This window comes from Canis aureus, chromosome 7 (assembly GCF_053574225.1).
Source record: "Canis aureus isolate CA01 chromosome 7, VMU_Caureus_v.1.0, whole genome shotgun sequence".
Lineage (NCBI taxonomy): Eukaryota > Metazoa > Chordata > Mammalia > Carnivora > Canidae > Canis > Canis aureus.
In genome coordinates this window covers 20870393-20887179 of record NC_135617.1, presented here as the reverse complement: position 1 = coordinate 20887179, position 16787 = coordinate 20870393, and positions in this window count along the sequence as shown.

Sequence of the window (16787 nt, the reverse complement as noted above, 5' to 3'; positions counted from 1 at the left end):
ACTTTTTTAAAATAGTATTTATTCAATATAAATTGCTAGTGTTCAGGCAGCCTGGGTGGCTCAGCAGTTTAGCACCACCTTCAACCCAGGGTGTGATCCTGGAGACCCGGGATCGAGTCCCACGTCGGACTCCCTGCATGGAGCCTGCTTCTCCCTCTGCCTGTGTCTCTGCCTCTCCCTCTCTGTCTCTCATGAATAAATAAATAAAATCTTTAAAAAAAGGAAAGAAAATTGCTAGTGGTCTTATTTTGCTTTTTACTTCCCATTGTTTTAATAGTGCTGTTGTTAAGTCTTTTCTATTCTCTATTAGGACTATCAGATTCTTTTATCAATATGTTTTTTAGTCTTCTATTTTTAATCTGAAAAACCACTTTTTAAATATGACTCATTTACCTTCATCTTTATTAGACATAGCCTAAGCTGACTGGGAGCTGCTGGGATATTGATCCTCTAACCCAAACCTAAGCAATTTCCTTCCTAGGGTCATGTCAACTGCACAGTTAAGTGCCCTGGATAAAGTCATGCCCTGCACTAAAGTCATGAACAAAAAGTTGAATGAGATTAGTCCAAAGATGCCAACAAGAGTGGTCTCCAGTGCAGGAAGCAACACACTTCTGGCAATATCCACCTGACTGCAATATTGGCTATTGTAATTATCTCTAAACATCAACTTATTTTTTTATTTAGGATCCTTAGCACTTTGTCACTTACACTGAATGAAAAATGCTTGTGTGAGAAACAAGATGGGGTTCCTCTGGTTGAATCTGGGCTAGCATCCTAGAGTTTATTGCCCACTCTCAGCTTTACTGGGTAAGGCAACCCTGGCATCCCTCTGCTGAACTTGAGAGCTCTGGCTTGAAAGCCTAGAAGCTTACAGTTTTCACTTTTGCAAAACAATAACAACAGAAACCTTAGTTCAAACTTCATTAAATGTATGCTGTGAACCACTCAGCATCACAACCAGGTCCACTGTTGTTTGGTTAGTAATTTCCATTTGTCCTTTCAAAATGTCAACTACTAGTATCCACTTAACTGTTTCTTGATGTCGGATTTCATGCTGATGTATAAAATGGTGATATTATCATTATATATTAAGCACAATTTCTAGTCCTTGGTCTAATTGAGCATTACAACCAGAGCACACAAAATTTAGAATTAGGTAATTACTTCAGCCAGCGGAGACTTTTTAAAATGTTGAGTATGGTTTTCTCATTTTACAGATGAGAAAACTATGTTCCCCGGGAGGTTAGAGAACATTGTTAATGACACACAGCTAAATGTTATCAGAACAAAACCCTCATTTTGAATCTGGTGATCTTTCTCATGTTTTACAGATTGGTGTGGTTTCCTTTAAAACATATGTACCAGATATGTGAAGAAAGTGAAACCTAAAACATTTGAACGCTGCCAGTTCCCCCTGTTGCCTTAATTGTGCATGAATGCTAGTCTCCATACTTTCAGGAAATTACAAATATCCACAATGAATTTCATGAAGGCTTACAGAACTCTGTGACTGTTTTAACTAATACTGCATCATCCTTATACAGTTTGTATTTCAATTTAAAATGTTTCTGAAGAAAGTAAGGGCATAAGAAGGGAGGATCTGCCATCAGTTTATATGAAAATTTGCTAGTCTCTGGGGAGCAACCAAGATTTTACCTGTCATTGAGCTATGCCATGAGCAGAATATTTTTACAAGATTTTTTTTTTTTTTTTTTTTTTTATTTATTCATGATAGTCACAGAGAGAGAGAGAGAGGCAGAGACACAGGCAGAGGGAGAAGCAGGCTCCATGCACCGGGAGCCCGACGTGGGATTCGATCCCGGGTCTCCAGGATCGCGCCCTGGGCCAAAGGCAGGCGCCAAACCGCTGCGCCACCCAGGGATCCCTTTTTACAAGATTTGAACTACAAAACCACTTACTGACTTTCATGTAACGTCATTCATTTATGTATCCATGCATATATTAACATGTACCTGAATGTGACAAAAGAATAAAAGGCCATTTAAAGGCACTATTCTGTTAATAATCACAATAACGAAAGTATTTGTGCCAATACCCTCTTTATATATTGGATAAAAATATATTGCCTCTTGAAATATAATATCAGCAGTTATTAAAGTGAAAAAGAGATTGCTTATCCAATAAAATAGTACCTTTAATGTTGGGCAATGATAGTTCAGTGACAAAATTAAGTGCAATTTTTTTTTTTAGACTTTAATGCATTTACTTTGTTTCAATATTTTGGATTCTACTACCTAAAGAGGATCTTCTGGTTAAAAGAATATGCATTGAAATACTTGTTTTAACTATATCTTCAATGCATTAAACACATTCTGAAGAATAGGAGATTTTTACAAATCTTTATTACAGGACACTACGAGATATGAAATTCCACATGGAAATAAGAAGAGAAGCTTTATACAGTATGTACAGTTTGGGACTTTTCAAGTATAGGTTTATTGTAAAGAGTCCTACAGTGACAAAATATATTTTAAAAGATTTCTTAATAGAGAAACAGTAAGATGCAGAATATAGTTGAAATGAGGAAAGTCTTGTCGCTAATAGCCTTATATTACGAATTTAGAAAGTTATGAAAGGTTCACTTTAGTTATGTGAAAGGTTTAAAAGTGATTTTTTTCTGAAAATTTACAAAAGACTAAGATATAAGAAACATCCCAGCACTTATAGTCATCATAATTTATCACCTTCTCACTAAAGCTTTGTTATTTATATCCTAATTGATCTAGGAATAGCTTAATGTTGAACATATTTGTGTAAAACGGATACGGTAGTTATATATCATTTTTGGAAGCTTAACTTGTTATTAAACTTAATTTTATGTGCACACACATACTTAGACATAATATAAAGTTCTAAGAGCTTTGAAACATCTATTTTCTTTGATTAAATTGTCATCTTCTTCCTTACATGATTACCACCAAGTGTCTTGTCCTGCCAGTAACCAAGAGCCAATGTAATTCTTCTGTTATCATGGATAAATATCTTGCATAAGAAACTTGAAGAATTAAACGATTATCCAAGTCATTACCTGACATTTAAAAAATGTGATAAATGGTATAGAATAATTATTAAGCTGACACAGTTCCAGCAAAACAAATTAGCCCAAGATAGGCAATCATCCTTACATCCTCATGAGCTGAACATTAACTATAAATTGCTCCCAACTGGGAGTCTTTAAATGATTGTGGCTCGCTCTTATGATAAAATCAAAATGATAAAACATTTTTTACTGTTGCAGAATCATCAACTAGTAAGGCAAAATATGCTGCAGAGTTTGGTTTGGTTTTTAGATCACTAGACAGTCAGCAGTTAAGCACGTTTAAAAAATCACTAACTTACCTAATGGTTTCAAGTCTTAGGGTGCTTCACAGAATATGTTCAGTCAAAATCTAAAACCAGTCACAGTAGTTCATCTAATTAAAACAGAACAGGAGAAAGATTATTGAGTTAATATCACTCTTTCCCGTGGTAAACACATGTATGACTAATGCATATTTTATTGAACACCTGAACATTATTTAACAAATATAACAAATCAAACATAACTCTTAATATGGGATAAGCTTAATCAAGGTTTGAAAACCCGAAAGCTCAATCCTGTAGGCAATTTGGCATGTTCTCATTGAAAAAGAAAAAGAGCTCTAATTTTTTTTAATAACTCTACTAGAAAGCTAGTTTTTTCCTTAATTCATTGAATTTAGACTTTCATCTAAAAATCATATACACAGTTTTGCTATGTAGAACTAAAGCAAAAATGAAACCATGCTTTCGTCATTACTTTGCTCTCAGAACTTTTAACAAAACATTTATTTTAAGATTTCTTAAGAAACAAAAATTAGCATAATCTAAAATACCAATGTGGCTAGAACTTAAAAATGTGTATTAAGGAATTTGAAATATTTTCAAGGAAAAATATTTTAAATTGTTAGCTCCTGAGTAGATTTTGTCTATAATCATAATGATGGAGGTTCTTCTCTGCAACATAAGTACGTACAAAGGGCAATGTAAAATCCTTTCCTTATTCCAATCTTCCATTTATCATGACCCAAATATTGCTGAAGAGTAGTTCTGATGCAAAGTTAGTAACTAAGGCAAGGATAGCTATTTCCTGTTATACAATTTATATTTGCTTTATAACATCTGTCTCCAGATCAAGTTTTTTTCCCCCTAAAACATGTGGTCCAACCCTTCTCCATAACTATCTTTTCCCAATGATATGTGACAATATTAAATAAAGCTATACCTACTAGAGCTAATCATAAATTCAATCTATTAAAAGTGAGATTCAATCTTGATTTACCTGCAAAGCTAGATGATAAAAAACAAACAAAAAAGACAAAAAATGGTGAGCATTTGAACATCAGAATTTTAAATATGCCTATACTGCCATCAGCAATAAAATGTTTTTGGTGATTAGATACATATGGAGACATAGAGCAAAAATGGTTCCAGATCATACATTCTTCAAGGATAAGTGAGTCAATCTTGTAAGCAATGGGAGGAATAGTTAAAGGAAAGGTTGCTAACAGAGAAGGGCTTCTACTTCCTGAAAGCCCCTAAAGAAAAAGAAAGAGCTTCAAATAATTCTCGATACCACAGGGGCCCTCTCTCACTGCCCGGCTCAGAATTCAATTTACTTGCTTGTTTTCGGTTGGGTTAAGTCAGAAAACAAGACAGATAGATGTGTCTTCTTTGTCGATGTAATACATTTACCTGATCTAAAGGAAAATTCAAAATTGATTTTCACCATGCTTTTGAAGTCAGATAAATTTTCCACATTCTAGAATTCATGAAGAGGTCAAGTCATTGATTCCTGTTAAAATTAAACAGGTGAGTAGCTTGTTTCAAAATTAGAACAAATAAAGTCTCTTCTTTCTAACCATGACCCAATTGCATTTCTGGTGTATCCAGTCTATTAGTTTGAGATCATTTGAAAATTACTTTATAATTTTAAATTTAATGATCTCCATCATCTATGATTCATCGTAGATACCTATGAGATGAGAAATCAAGCTTACTTTGAAAATATCAATGAAATTGTTGCAGTGCTATATAATCCATTGACTCTAGGCTTTATCAATTAAAAAAAAGACCAAAAAATGAATATACCAAGTTTTATTATTGTCATTTTAAGACTTAAATTACCCTTTCCCTAGGTTGAGTCTCTTTAGAAAGTCTAATTAGCTCATGCACACACCTAGAGCACTATTGATTGTCTTGAACTGTCTATACTGCCAAGGCCTCTGTGGTTTTATTGTCCCAAGTTGACAAAATAATTTTTATCAACAGAAGCAATTTATGCATAAGAATAAAAACCATGGAGCAATGAAGTGAGGTCCTAAGAGAGGAATTATTTAGAATATACATTTTTTCCTTTAAAAAATCAGTTACTGAATGCTAATAAAAGTAATTAAATGTGTATGTGCATGTAGATATATGAATCTATGACCAAATACCATAGAAAGCCATTGACCTATTACTCTAAGGGAAAAAAAAGGAAGATTACCATTACTTTTTATGTGGTTTGGGTGTCCCTCACCAAACAGATAATCTGTATCTCCCTTCTCTATGTATGCATATTCTTGAGTTTTTGTAAATTATTTACATGCTTTTCTATATAATATACCATCTATATTTGCTTTCTTTAATATAACTATTTATGTACAGCTTTTTACTTCATATAAATGGGGTCATACTGCTTTTCAGTGACTGGCTTTTTATGCTCAAACACCATGGTCTAAGATTTCATCCTGTTATTTCTTAGAGTTGAAATTAATGTGTTTTCTATAACGAATAGTAAACCACTTCATGAATATGTCAGTTTTTTTCTTCATCCTACTATTGATAATAACTTGTATTTTCAGTTATGTTTTGCTGTTTATATTAAGTATTTTTCTGTAAACATTTGTCCTCAGGTCTTCTGGTTCATATTTGAAAGAATTTCTTCAGGCCTAAACTTGGGAATGGAATTTCTTGGTTTAGTGCTAGCCAATCTTCACGTTTATTAAATAATATCCAATTATTTTCCAAACTATACAAATTTACACCCTATAAGTACCCTATGAGAGCTTGTCACTGCTCCACATTTTTTCCAACATTTGATATTGTCAAGGGTATATTTCTGCAAATCTAGTGGGAGTGAAGCTATATCTCCTTGTAGGTTCATTTTACATATTCCTAAGTACTAATTAAGTCAATCATCTTTTTATAGGCTTATGTGCTAGCTGAGTTTCATCTTGTGTGAAATGACTATTCAAAACTTTCTCTACTGAGTTGTTTATTTTAATTATATTGATTTGGAAGAGTTCTGCATGCTAATCCTTTGTCAGTTATACAGGTTGCAAATACCTTCTCAATGTATTTTATATTTTTAATTTTACAATGTCTTTAGGTAACATAATTTCTTAATTTTAACGAAGTAAATGTTATCAATTTTCTCTTAATGTTTGTGTGTTTTTTATCCTGAAAATAGGGGCACCTGGGTGGCTCAGTGGTTGAGCATCTACCTTTGGCTCAGGCAGTGATCCCAGGGTTGGGATGGAGTCCTGCATTGGGCTCCCCATGGGGAGCCTGCTTTTTCCTCTGCCTATGTCTCTTCCTCTTTCTGTGTCTCTCGTGAATAAATAAATAAAATCTTTAAAAAAGTTATCTATCCTGAAAATAGTTTTTTACTCAGAGAATATGAAGATATTGTCCTTCATTGTATTCTAAAAGTTTTATAATTTTTCCTTTCTATTTAAATTTTAATGTACTTATTATATATTTGAGTATATGGTGCGAGTTAAGAATCTCCCTTAATAATTTAACATATGATTAATCAATCCTCCCAGAATTTTATATTGATCAAGAAAGCCAGAAAAACCTAAATTTGTTTACCTTTCTTTTTATGAAATAAAAAAAATTATTTTATTGTGGTAAGAACAGTTAATGTGAGATCAATCATTTTAACAAATTTTTAACCGTACAATACAGTACTGTTGACTGTAAGCACTACATTGTAGAGAAGATCTCTAGAGCTTATTTTATCTTGGTTAACTGAAACTTTGTGCCTGCAGATTTGTAATTTCCCGTCTCTCCCTTCTTCCAACCCCAGACAGCCAACATTCCATTTCTCAATTCTACAAGTTGATTATTTTAGAGATGTCATATAAGTGGAATCATGCAATATATATTCTATGATTGGCTTATTTCACTTAGCACAGTGTCCTCAAGGATCATCCATGTTACTGCATATTGCAGAATTAACTTTCTTTTTTTTATATTTTTTATTTTTTATTTATTTATTTATTTATGATAGTCACACACACAGAGAGAGAGAGGCAGAGACACAGGCAGAGGGAGAAGCAGGCTCCATGCACCAGGAGCCAGACGTGGGATTCGATCCCGGGTCTCCAGGATCGCGCCCCGGGCCAAAGGCAGGCGCTAAACCGCTGCACCACCCAGGGATCCCCAACTTCCTTTTTTTTTCTTTTTGTTGTTAGGCTGAAAAAAAATCTTATTGTATGTATATACCACAGTGTCTTTATTCATTTATCCATTAATAGACACTTAGAGTGTTTCCACATCTTGGGTATTGTAAATGGTGCTGTAACGGATACAAGAATTCTGATATCTCTGCAATCCTGATTTCAGTTCTTTTGGAAAAATACTCAGGAGTAAGATTACTGAGTCACATAGTAGTTCTGTTTCTAACTTTTTGAGGAAGCTCCACATTGTTTTCCATAGATACTTATTTACTGTTAAACATATTGGGTCTTTACTGGCATTTAATTTGTAAATGATCCAGTTCCAAATCACATCTTGAGTGTTCAGTTTTTAGGATTACTTTTGGTACAAACTATCTCAGCCTAGATTTCCCCTATATTTATTGCTTATAGGTAAAGCCACATGTACAAGAAGTTTATATAGAAATATGATTCCAGGGAACAGGAATGAAGGAAAGAGTGAGTGAAGCATAAAATAAAGGATGTATTATCAATTTGACTATAGCAACAAGCTGAAATTATTCAAAAGTCTTATAAGATGAAACTCAGGATCATCTAGCAGAGAAAGGAAAAGGAAAGCATTTGTCCACTGGTTCCTATCTTCTAATGGTGACTAGATTATCAGTTTCACAATAGTAGAGAGGGATTTGTATCTGTTTCATTTGCTTCTATACACCCAGTACTCTAGTAGACTATGAATAAATATTTATGGAATGAATAAATGAATTTCTGCATAATCATGATCCATTATCGCGTCAGATTTGTTTCTGCCTCATTCTCCTTTTCCTCTGATCACAGAATTTTAAACATATGTAAGTTAGACTTTCATATATCTTTTAATGTCTTTTAATAACTCTTACTATATATCATACTTCCACCCCACTCCATTAAGGAAAATTTCTTCAGATATATCTTTTAGTTCACCACTGAACTATGCAGCTATGTCATAATTGAATTTTTCATTTCAATGGTTATATTTTATTAATAATGTCTATGTGATTTTTCTTCAAACCTACTTGGTTATTTAAATCATTTTTTTGTTTTTATTCATATGTTTGTGTATTTCTGTTAAAAGACTAATTCAATTATGTGCTACATCTGCTAATTCTGATATTAGCTGTCAGTTCTAAGCGTTCTATTTTTTTCTGCTGGCTAGAGCTCATGGTACCTTATTTCCTTTGTATTTCGTAAGTTTTAACTATTCTATTTCATGCCATACTCTCCACCAAAAGTACTTTGAGAAGCTTTTATAGGCAGATTTCTGCAAAGAAGATTTGTATGTGCTTCTGTACAATCATTAGCAGCATCAGTTAACAGAACAACTAGCTCTAAACTAAATTAAAATATTTGCAACTTGGCATCCTATAAATGCAGGCTAGAGGCCATTTTAGATTATATGAATTGAGGGACCCTTGGGTGTCTCAGCAGTTGAGCATCTGCCTTAGGCTCAGAGCCTGATCCCAGGGTCTGGGATCAAGTCCTGTATCAGGCTTTCTGCGAGGAGGCTGCTTCTCCCTCTGCCTATGTGTCTACCTCTGTGTGTGTGTGTGTGTGTGTGTGTGTGTGTGTGTCCCATGAATAAATAAATAAATCTATTTTAAAAAGATTATGTGAGTTGTGATATTTTCAGGGGAGATCTCTTTTCGTTATAATCTTTGCTAAAGATTTTAAATAGGCAATTTTTTATGCTTTGAGGAGTAAGTTTGGTTGGGTTTACTCTTATATTGATGAAGATGCCATTTTGGCTCTCTGCCCTCATGCAAGCAGGTGTTCAATTAGACTATTTAGCTTTGGCTATCTCTGGACCTTGAAATCTATACCCCATTTTCCTCATACGACCAGGAAAATAAAGGCTCAAATTCACCTACATGGCTCCTAACAGAAAACCCAGAGACAGCATCAGCTTACCACTTCAGGACACTAGATTCACATAATTTTTGGCTTCTCAATGTTCTTTGACTTCTGGCCAGCTCATTGACATATCTAAAAAAACGACAATTTGGGTCAGTATTTTTAGCTATTTTTATTCAAGGACAGAATTTCGCAATGGTATCTAATCTGACCCACTTCTCAAAATAAAAGATTAATATGTAATTCTTTATGATCCGCTAAAATAATAAGAATAGTAATAAAAATTACAGTAAAGTATTAATTTATTGAATATATGCTATATACCTGGCCTACAGTAGGTTTCTTATATATATTATCTCAATTAATCTCTCATCAACATTAAAAGAAGGATTTTTTTTGCAAGAATTCTCATCTCAGAAAGCTATGTAATGAAATGCTGAATATCACACCAACTGAAAATAGTAAGGTCTGCATTTAATAGAAGTTTGACTTCAAAAATGGGACTATAGCTGAAGAGTGATTCTTCTGGAAATGATTCGTTCCTTCAGGAATACTGTTAAATATCTTCTAGGAAATATGAATTTATTTATAGGCCATCAAGAAAGAGCATAGACCAGTTTTAGATGGACAGTGATCACATTTCACTTTGCTGCTGCTGTTCAATTTTCGGCCTAATCACTGCTAAGCAATTTATAATCCCAGAAACCCAATCACATATCATTTTGCATCAATCAATGTGACAAGTCTATTATACCCTCAGAAGTAACTCCTCCAACCTTGTTTCCCAAACCAAGTTGTAGTGAACCTTCATTGGTGATGCCAAACCACTATATAATTTAAAGTAAAAGGAATCACCAAATGTTTCAAAGAAAAATACAAGATGAAAAATAAATGAAAAATAAAATTCGTAGTCACTTTCTAAAAAATATTTTTTCAATGTCACAGAATGTTCTATATATTTTACAAGGTAGTACATCATTTTTATAAGGACAAATTGATAATATGGAAATCATTTAATTGGTACTCATTACTCATCTGAAATACAATGCCAACAGAACTCAAAATTTAACAGAAACAAAGCTCTTTCATAAAAAGCATGTGAGGTACCAAAATGTATTCCAGAAAAGACCTATATGTCCTTCATTCAAAAGTTAAATACTTTTATTTTTCAACATTATTCCATTATTTTTTCTCTAACTTAATAGTTTATATTTAATTAAAACTTGAAAATATCCAGTAAAAGAATCAATGGAAGCATAAAATAATAAACAGATAATGTTTAAAAGATAAGATACAAAAAGCAGTGAATTTCAAGGAAGAAACAAAGCACCTTAATAACCCCTCAATTTACCAGTAAAATAATAAATGTTTACCATTATATTTTAAATCGCTAACAATAGTTTTTAAATGAGGATTAATGGATAAGTCCATTTAATTTAAATGTTCACAAAAAAAATTCTTGGTGACATTGATAAATTAAAACAATATTATTTATGGCATTATTTATCTTTAATTTTAATATAAGTATTTGTGAAATAAATATATTTAAACTATCAATAACTTGTTCTAGAAATATCCTCTTTAGTTTTATCTACTCACCATGTCTGCCTTTTTTTAGAAACAATATCTCATTTTATCTAAGTACTGCTTCCTTTTTACAAAGTTAATCACTGACTTGTTGTATGGCTTTGATCCACAAAAAGTTGATTGTGTCAGAGGTGTTGTCTGACTTTGATGAGTTAAATAACATTCTTTTTTTTTGATTTTTAAACTTGAGTCCAAACAGAACATTAGGTTACCCTCTTTCCAAGTGGAAGAAATAAGATGTAGAATTTGAACACTTTCAATCGGTATCTTTTGTATCATGTGAAGGAAGCCAATTGCAGGTGAGAGAGGAGTATTTAGTAGCAGGAGGTCAGCAAATCTTTGATAACTAATTGAGGTATAAATTTCCTCTCTTTTATTGCTTTGTTATTTGTTAGTTTTTGTTTTACACTTTGTAAGCTCGTTTTTCTGGTGTAAAAATGCTCTATAATGCTTTTACACATGGCTTTTTAAAGCCTTTCCCTGTGAAGGAATACTGCCTTATAAAACCAAAATACTCATGTCTCATGAAGATTGCTAGAAGTGATACCAGCAAGAAGCAAAAAGCAATAAAATCAATATCATGAGACTTCCTATTAAGCATGTTGAATTGTCTAATTCTGTAAATACCTTTATTCTACAAGCCTTACTAAACAGGTTTTTTTTTTTTTTTTTAATTTAAAGGTAATGTTCGCTTCGGCAGCACATGTACTTAAAAAATTTAAAGGTATATAATATGTAAAAAAAAAAAAAACAAAGAGAAAGAGAGAGAAGACACCAATAGATGATAGATTTTAACTACCTTTGAACAAATAGCTAATGGTCAAGTGATGAAGCATCAGAAGCTATTTCCCATAACCCAAAAACACAGAAGTTCCCAGATGGAAAAGACCCATCAAATATTGAGTACAATGAATAAAACACATGCACACATACACACACATGCGTGCAGGCAAAACACATTATTATGACATTTCAAAGCATTAAAGAGAATACCCAAAAATCTAGAAGGGAGGGGCACCTGGGTGGCACAGCTGGCTATGCATCAGACTCTTGGTTTCAGCTGAGGTCATGATCTCAGTGTCCTGAGATCAAGCTCCACATAGGGCTCTCAGCTCAGCTCCAATTAGACTTGTCCCTCTCCTTCTGCTCCTTCCCTCACTCTTTCTCTCTCATAAATAAAAATAAAATCTTAAAAGAAAACCCAAAAATCTATAAGTGAATTTCAGAGACAAAGAAATAAGAATGGTTTCCCACCAGCAACACTGAATGTTAGAAGGCAATATTGCAATATCTTTCAAAGAAATAAATGATATTTCAACATGACATGTTAAAATACACTAAAAATCAATTGACTCTGACCACTCCTCTCCATTTCTCTTCATTTTCTACCATTTTTTCTTATTCACACTCCTGGGATCTCTTCTTAAGTCCTGTACTTACATTCTTTATGGTTCCTGTCCAGTTTTTCCTTCACAAAGGAGGCAGTATGATTTTTTTTTCCCAAAGGTCCTATCTTTGAAATACAAATCCAATGATGGTTTCTCACTATTCTTAGGATAAAGAGAAATATCCATAACTTGCCCCCATGCTCTACAATGGTCTGGCCCTAACCTATCTTTCATTTAATCTCAATTTTTCCCTTCCTCTCTGTCTGCCACTGGTTTGCTGTTCTCAAACTCTTATTCTTACCATGCTCCTGGCTGCAAGAATTTTACATGATATTATTCAAGGTACAAATTCTTCTCTCCCTTTTCACATAGTAAATTCACACTTATCCTTCAGTCCCAGCTCAATAATCACTTTTTCTCAAAAAAAAAAAAAAAAAAAAAAAAAACTTCCTTGATCCTACTTACTAGAATCCTCCATTATACAACTGAATGGTATCAAGCACCTCATATGTGAGGCTCTTATCACAGCTGCAATTTTATACTTTTTGCATAACTAATTGGATAAAATTTCTTTTGGATACAATAAAAGTTCCATGAGAACAGAGACCTTGTTAATTGTCATATTTCCAAAATATAGAAGAGTACCTAAATCTCAGTAAGCTCTCAATTATTATTTGAAAGGGAGATATAAAAAAAAAGGGAGCTATATTGTTAGATAGAGGGATAAAGAGTGAGTGAGTGAATGAATGAATGGATGAGTGAATCCTGAGTCTTCCCACTTAGGAATATTGTATATTTGTGAATATATCTGATTCTTAAGTTTCTTAGCTGAATTTGGTCATTTTCTTAATAGAGATCCTAGACGTTTCATGTTTAGTTTAGGATATTTTAACATTTTTGTTTCTGCAATGAATAGAGTTTATTTCATACAGTTTACACTTGATAATCATTTATGAGCTAAATCAGTAAACCGACTAAATCCAGCTTCCCACCTGCTTTTATAAATAAAGTTTTATTAGAACACAACTGTGCCCATTTATGTACATACTGTCTATTAATGCATTAGTGTTACCATAGTAGTGTTGAGTAGTGGAGACAGAGGCTTTATGGTCCACAAAATCTAAAATATTTACTCTCTGCTCCCATACAGAAAAAGTTTACAAACTCTTGGACTAGAGAATAAAAATAAATTTAGAATGACAGTAGTGATAAAAGATATTCTGTTGTTTTTTATTTTAATGGGAAAGCCTTGAGAATTTCCTAAGGGAGTCAGATTCTCTTTGCATGTGTAATTCTGGTTATTATGCATCAATTTCAGTATCCTGAACACATTTCTCCAATCTTCTACTGGCTTATGTTGCTGATGTCAAGGCTTTCATAAATCTAGTTTCCATTTGCCTTCAAGCCATTTGTTTTTCCTCTCTAGTAATTTTTATGTTGTTTTTTTTTTATCTGCCCTTTTCCCTCTAATATATGGATTTACACTTACTCATCTCTTGGGACATAGTAGGGCTACTTCAATCTAAATTCAATCTCTTTTATAGTCTAGAAAGATTCCTAGTGTTTAGTTCTTTGATCATAGCACTTCCCTTATCTTATCCTTTTTTAAAAACCATATTTTTTTTTCTTATTGTATTCTCCACATTTTTGAACTTCTGTTTTATTCCATCTCTTTTACTTTCTATACTTCATTCTCAGGTTTTTCTTCTTTCTTTCTTTAAAGATTTTTATGTATTTATGAAAGAGAGAACTTGAGAGAGAGAAAGAGAGAGAGCAGGAGCAGACGGTGGGTAGAGGGAGAAGCAGACGCCCCACTGAGCATGGAGCCTGATATGGGACTCTATCACAAGACCCTGAGATTATGACCTGAGCTGAAGGCAGACACTTAACCAACTGAGCCACCCTGGTGCACCCTCCCCACCCACCCACCACCCTGCTTTTTTTCTTTAAGATTTTTATTTATAGATTTTCTTCTTTCTCTCAATTTATTCAGTTCTTCATCTGAGAATAAATACTAACATTTTTTTCCATCTATTGGGGTTTTTTTTGATGACTGTAGTTTTGATCTCTAAATGCAGAATGGGTACATTTTCATATTCTGTTCATGATCTTCTGGTTTTGTGTCCTAACTGCTAATAGGCTTTGCTTTCTTGGAGGGTTTAAGATGCACGTTTCTTTCATTCTTATTATTCTGTATTATGTATTTCTTTGAGTCTAACAACCTCTACTCCCTGCATTTTTGACAGTTTTTTTTTTAAGATTTTATTTATTTGAGAGACACAGAATGAGAGAGAGAGACAGACAGAGAGAGAGCACGAGAGGGGTTAAGGCAGAGGAAGAAGCAGACTCCCACTGAGCAGGGAGCCTGATGTGGAACTCTATCCTGGGGCTTCCGGATCATGACCTGAGCCGAAGGTAGAGGCTTAACCAACTGAACCACCCAAGCGCCCTGTTAACTGGCTTTTAATGTTGCTAAAAATAGACGTTTCAAATTCTCCTTGTATGTTTTACAATTTGTGTTTAGGAATTTCTGTTCAGTAGGGGTGTTTTTACTTCATTGCCCACACTTCCTGATTTCCAACTATATTGCAAAGCTATAGTAATCAACAGTGTGGTACTGGCATTAAAACAGACACATAGATTAATGGAACAGAATAGACACCCTATGATATATGGTCAATTAATTTGTGACAAAGGAGCCAAGAATATATGATGGAGAAAGAATAATCTCTTCAATAAATGATGTTGGATAGCTATATGCCAAGAATAAAATTGAACCCCTATCTTATGCCACATACAAAATGAACTCAAAATAGATTAAAATTTGAATATAAGACCTGAAACTTAAAACTCCTAGAAGAAAAAATAAAGTTCTTGACAATGGTCTAAGCAATCACTTTTTTGGATTTGATACCAAAATCAAATATAATAAAAATAAAAACATAGAATTCAATCAAATTAAAAAGTAAACATCTTTTAGCAAAATATTCATCTACATTAACTTTCTCCTCATATTTCTATATCATTCAAGCATAGGATGAGCTATTTTCTATTTTGTTTTTTAAGGAATCACCTTTAGAAAGCTAGACATAAAGTTCTGAATTCTTCCAATGGTCCACAGAGTGCTACTTGACAGCTCTAGGTTCCAAGCAGCAAGGAATCTATAATCAGGATATTTTTTTAAGCAAGATATATTAGTTAGGATAGACAAACTACTATAACAAAAAATACAATAAAGGTCTATTTCTTACTCATAATTTAATCCAAATAATTGTCTGACAACACAGTGATTCAGGAACAGAGCTTCCTTCCATATAGTGGCTTGGTTATCCAAAAAAGTCTCCTAATCTCTCTTTGAATTTTGCAGCTAGGAGATGAAAGAATAGAGACTACAATTGACATTGCATGGAGATTTTACAGAGCCAGGTCTAGAAGGGCCAAATTTCATTTCCACCCACAGTAAAGGGGTTGGAAGGTAGTCACATGATCTCACCCCATGGTAAGGGAGATTGAAAATCTCCCTGCACCAAAAAAAGAAGTAAACTTGATTATCTAGGCACATAGCATAATTTCCACCACTTAAGTGATTTTGCATTTTGGTATGTGTTTTTATAAGGGGCTTTTTATGGCTTTAAGCACCACACCTCAGTTAAAATACATTTTACCGTAAGAAGTGTTCCAGAGGATCAGAATAACTTACTGATAGGAATGTAATAATTTTTTAATAATAGATAAACTATTCTGTTTAAATATTTTATCTGTAAAAAGAGATATCATTTATCTTTCCTGCAAATTTACACAACAGAATTAGAGAGAAAGCACATCAGATTTGGAACATGTCCACTTCCCCTAGGTTCTATAGGAAATACCTGAGGATAAAGTAAACCTGTTTGAAAATTATGTGGACCAAGTTTTTTAACTGTGTCGATAGTATTATTTATATTTTTAAACAAATTGAGAAAGATTTGCACACACAGATACGTATTTAATTGATCAAATAACCACTGCCTTTTAGAAATTAGAATAATCCCAAATAATAAAATGATTTGGCCAAACAATGACTTTCACGGTTTGGGGGGATACTATTTATTGTTTATTATGTCTCAGTTAGTCTGTCCAATTACTATTTGGCAGGAGATAAAACGCTTGAGGCGATTTCTTTTCCCTTGTATATAAACCAGATAAAGTGGAGAATGTAACCTGTATGCAGAAAATTTTATTTGCAGATTTTACATATAGACAAGACCATTATTCTAATTACAGAAAAAAGTATTTTCTAGAATTTAGCATAAGCTTCCAAGGGGCTTAAAATATTCAGGTATTTGTCCCAACTCTCAATTTTCTTTGTCTGTATAAACTGTAGACTCACTAGAATGTCTAACTCTGAAGAATTACTTCAGCAATACCCGCAGAATAATTTATGAAGTTACCATTCCTTTTGGGCCTGGTGTGT